The 5,258-nt window shown below is 38.2% G+C and overlaps 1 pseudogene; it reads left to right on the top strand.

Moving 5' to 3' along the window:
- Positions 1-1,261: 1,261 nt before the first annotated feature.
- LOC128107832 (heterogeneous nuclear ribonucleoprotein D-like) lies at positions 1,262-2,198 on the top strand (annotated as a pseudogene).
- The last annotated feature ends 3,060 nt before the right edge of the window (positions 2,199-5,258 follow it).

Below are 5,258 nucleotides of genomic sequence, written 5' to 3'. Positions count from 1 at the left end.
TGAAATATGTTAATAGATTACCAAGGGAAATACAATTTAATTACTTGCTTTGGGAATTTGTCTTCCAACTATTCTCTTTTCATCCTATAGAAAATTAAAGTAATTAATATATAAGATTATTTTATTGAATATATCCTCTGGTGTTTAATTATCAGTTTGAAATTGTGTCTGGAAGTGTGTCCTGGAAAAGTTTCTGCCCATGACTTTTCATATAAAAATCCAATGGCTCAAGGATGTAGCACAGGTTCTGAGGGATATTGAATGTCCAAGGTTCCTGTCAGCTTTGCCATGTATACCACAGGAATCTTAATATTTTCTCAAGGTTAAAACTGTATTTTATATATAGCAATACAATTTACATGTTAATTACATTATAATAGGTTGATTTGCTGTAGTTTTAAATAGAAAAAATACCTGTTTACAGAGGATGGAAATATGTTTCTGTGGTTAATGAAGATTGATGTTCTTCCAAACGACTTGGGTTCACTTCTCAGCACCCACATGGTTATACGTGCTACTTGTATCTCCAGTTACAGGGCATTGGAAGCCCTGGTCTTGGCTTCATGGACCCTTGTATGCACACAGTGTTCATGATCTAATGCAAACACACACACATGCATATAAAATAACAAATACAAAAATCAAAATAAAAAGAATACATTATTGACATACTTAAAAACATATTACATCTCTTCTTCTGCCATTTTAAATACAGCTCCACATAATGCTCTACTGCCACTGCTTGTGGTGATACTATGTTCCCCAATATATTGTGCATCCTAATAAACTTATCTGGGGTCAGAGAACAGAACAGCCACTAGATATAGAGGCCAGAATATCTATATAAATGGTGGCACACATGCCTTTAATCCTAGCATTCCAGAGGCAGAAATCCATCTGGATCTCTGTGAGTTCAAGGCCACACTGGAAACAGCCAGGCATGGTGACACACACCTTTAATCCCAGGAAGTGATGGCAGGAAACAGAAAGGTATATAAGGCATGAAAACCAGGAACTAGAGCCTGGTTAAGCTTTTAGGCTTTTAGCAGCAGTTCAGCAGAGATTCATTCTGGATGAGGACTCAAAGGCTTCCAGTTTGAGGAAACAGAATCGGCTGAGAAGTTGGTGAGGTAAGGTTTGCTGTGGCCTATTCTATCTCTCTGATCTTTCAGCATTCACCCCAATACCTGGCTCCGGGTTTGTTTTTGTTAATAAGACCATTTAAGGTTCGTGTTACAACTGCTGCCTGAACGGTACTGCCAGCCAGTACCCCCTTGCCAATGGTTCCCTCACCATGGAGAACCAGAATGAGTACTGTGACATAGAAGAATTCACAGATGGATCCTAGATCAATGAGAGCAAGAATCAGCAGGATGATGATAAAATGCTTATTAGAGGCTTGAGCTGGAATACAAGCAAGAAAGATCTGACTGAATATTGGTTTCAGTTTGAGGAAGTTATAGAATGCACAATTAAAACATATCCAGTCACTGGAAGATCAAGAGGATTTGGATTTGTGCTTTTCAAAGACGCCGCTAGTGTGGATAAGGTTTTGGACCTGAGAGAAAACAAATTGGATGGTAAATTGATAGCTCCCAAAACGTCAAAGCTTTAAAGTGGAAAGAGACCCTTAAAAAGGTTGCTTGGGCAGATTGAATCCAGATACTTTAGAAGAATAAACTGTAGACTATTTTGGAGCCTTTGGAGAGATAGGAAATATTGAGCTTCCCATGGACACAAAAATAAATGAAAGGTGAGGATTCCATTTCATCACATATACAGATCAAGAGCCAGTAAGTCAAGAAATTGTTAGAAAGTAGAGACCATCAAATAGGTCCTGGGATGTGCAAGATCAAAGTTGCACAATCCAAGGAGCTACACAGGCAGTAATAGCAACAACAAAAACAGGGAAGAGGTGCTAGACCTGGTGGAAGATGTGCTACTAGGGGATGTAGAAGAGGTCAGAGCCAGAAGTGAACCAAGGATTTAGTAACTATTATGGTTAAGGATATGAAAATTATAATAATACCTATGGCAGTGAGAAATCTATAGTGGCTATGGCAGATACGGTTATACTGGATATAACTATGGGAACTATGGATACAGACAAGGATATGCAGACTACAGAGGTCAACGGACACTAATGGCAGGCTTCCCGAAGGGGCGGCAATCATCAGAATAACTACAAGCCCCACTAAAGGAGAATGCTGGAAGACATCAGAAGGTGTAATGAAACCATCTTACAGGACAACATTGCAGATTGCTTGATTTTTTGTTAACCTAAGATGATTATTTTGTAAAAGACAATTATGTACATGACACAGTTTTATCCAATTGGACATAGTTGACATTTTTTTTAACTTTGTTCTCTGATAACTCTGTTATGACTCAATGTAGACTTGTGTTTACATGAATTTTTGTTGATTAAATGTATTCCTTTATTTTACATCCTTACCACAGTTTGCCCTCCCTCCTATTCTCCCATTCCCTCCCCCCAGCTTCTCCTCACCTTCTGACCCCCCCCCCCATTTACTCCTCCTCTGTTTCTGCTCAGAAAGGTGCATGCTTCCTAAGGTGTCAACAAAGCATGTCATGTCAAGTTGAGGCAGGAATAAGCTCCCCGCCTTGTATTAAGTCTGGCCAAGGCAACCCAGTATGAGGACTACTTTCCTGGAAGACAGCCAAAGCATAAGAGGCAAGTCCTAATTCCTCTAGGAGTCCCACAAGTAGATCAAGCTACACAACTTTCACACATATGTAGAGGGCCTAGGTTGGTCCCATGCAGGCTCCCTAGCTGTTGGTTCAGAGTCTATGAACTACTATGAGGGCAGGTTAGTTGTTTCTTTAGGTTCCCTTGTGATAAGCTTGGCCCATTCCCCCACCCTCACACACCTCACTTCCCCATCCCCTCATCTCCACTTTATAATCCTTTCTTCCTGTCTTCAACAGGATTCCCCAAGGTTGGCCTAGTGCTTGGCTGTAGATCTCTGCATCTGTTTCCATCACTCCCTGGATGAAGTCTCTTTAGCCTCTCTGGGGCTGTGGATTGGAGCTTGGTTATTCTTTACACCTAATATCCACTTATGAGTGACTACATACCATGTTTGTCTTTCTTGGTCTGTGTTACCTCTCTCAGGAAGGTTTTTTTTTCTAGTTCTGTTTATTTGCCTTCAAATTTCCTGATGCCATTGTTTTAGCAGTTGAGTAATACTCCATTGTGTAAATGTACCACATTTCCTTTATCCATTCTTAACTTGAGGAGCATCTAAGTTGTTTCCAAGTTCTGGATATTATGAATAATGCTGCTATGAAAATAGCTGAGCAAGCTTCCTTGTGGAATAATTGAGCATCCTTTGAGTATATGATCAAATGTGGTATAGCTGGGTCTTGAGATAGATTGATTCCCAATTTTCTGAGAAACTGCCATATTGATTTCCAATGTGACTGTAGAAGTTTACACTGCCATCAGCAGTGGAGGAGTGTTCCCATTGCTCCATGTCCTCTCCAGCATGAGCTGTCATTACTGTTTTTGGTCTTAGCCATTCTGACTGCTATAACATGGAATCTCAGATTCATTTTGATTTTGATTTCCCTGATGGCTAAGGATATTGAACAATTCCTTAAGTGTCTCTTGGCCATTTGAGATTCTTCTGTTGAGAATTCTGTTTAAATATCTGCCCCATTTTTAATTGGATTATTAGGATTTTGTGATGTCTAGTTTCTTATTTGTACAATTTTATGTTAATCCTCAAGTACATTAAAAATAAAATAAGGTAAAGGTTACAAAAAACCTTCCCCCAGAACAAATTATTTTTGATCACTTTTTTGAATGACCAATAGAACAATTATATTCAATAACTAGTTATACCTATTTCGTATTGCCTAAATGATCAGTAAAAGTAAGAAGAAATCCCCAAGCTCACATCACTGCCTCAGAGGAATAAAGCATGCTAGATTCTTTTGGAATATAAAAATCGTTCTTGCTACTTCAATATACAGAAGGTTAGACATTAAGATATAAAATTGAACTCCCCCTCAGACTACATGGTTTCTGTCCAAAATAATTACACTGGTAAATTAGCAACATTAATGGGCCGGGCGGTGGTGGCGCACGACTTTAATCCCAGCACTTGGGAGGCAGAGCCAGGCGGATCTCTGTGAGTTCGAGGCCAGCCTGGGCTACCAAGTGAGTCCCAGGAAAGGCACAAAGCTACACAGAGAAACCCTGTCTTGAAAAACCAAAAAAAAAAAAATTAGCAACATTAAGAAAAAAATCCTGAAATCCCCAACATATTCCCACTAACAATATTTCTGTGGTCTGAATAAATGAACCTGTGGAGGTGGATGGGAGATTGTGTTACAAATGCATACATGCTTACCCTAGAGAAAATGGGAATTTAGAAGAGACTAGATATTGAAAAATGAAAACCTTCAGCCAGCTATGTTTATTGAAGATGTTTGAGTCTATCATAAATCTAGGCATGGTGGCATAGGCCTGTAAATCCAATACTTAGAAAGTTGAGGGACGATAATCCAGAGTTTAGTCATCCTCTATTACATATCTTGCTGCAAGTAATTCTAGATTACATAAGGTATTGTCTCAGAAAAACAACTAGCCACCCCCAAGATAGAAAAACAAGGTTAAAAACCACAAAAAATCTACATAATCATTAACATTCAAATCCATCTAAAGTTTTTAGTCTATAAATGTGGTTAGGAATTAACAAGCATATACATATTGATTTACTATTAAATTGCCCATTATTTGAATAAGATTTTGTTGCCATAAACATGCCATATATTGTTTCCAATTTTAAGGCTTAGAATTTATGTAAATACTATTCATACATTGCTTGTATTTGAATATATGTTGAAGGGTGTTATATAATTGTTCCCAATGATATTAAATACAAAATAAATGGTCTCCTTTTTATGTCCCTAAAGTTTTCAGTGATATGTCTACTATTGACAATGAAACAGTTGCTATGTATTGAACTAAGCACATATTTGCAGTCAACAATTGTCAGGTTCATGAAGTAAATATTGGCAGTTTCTGCTTGCTAGAGACAGATGGTGGATATATCAAGTACTTCTCTCGCCTTACTGTCTTCAAACATATTACTATGAAAGTAGGACTCAAAGTAGATTCTGCTGCCATTAGAGATTCTGTTACGAAGCATACCACTAAACAACCATGTCGTTTATTCTATGACATTGGTGTTTATGTTCTTTTAGTTTTTCCCAACAGAATACTGAGG

The sequence above is a fragment of the Peromyscus californicus genome, unplaced genomic scaffold, assembly GCF_007827085.1.
Source record: "Peromyscus californicus insignis strain IS unplaced genomic scaffold, ASM782708v3 Scaffold_12__1_contigs__length_115047231, whole genome shotgun sequence".
NCBI classification, from domain to species: domain Eukaryota; kingdom Metazoa; phylum Chordata; class Mammalia; order Rodentia; family Cricetidae; genus Peromyscus; species Peromyscus californicus.
The sequence above is the reverse complement of the archived record's forward strand: the minus strand, read 5'-3'. Positions and strand labels throughout refer to the sequence as shown.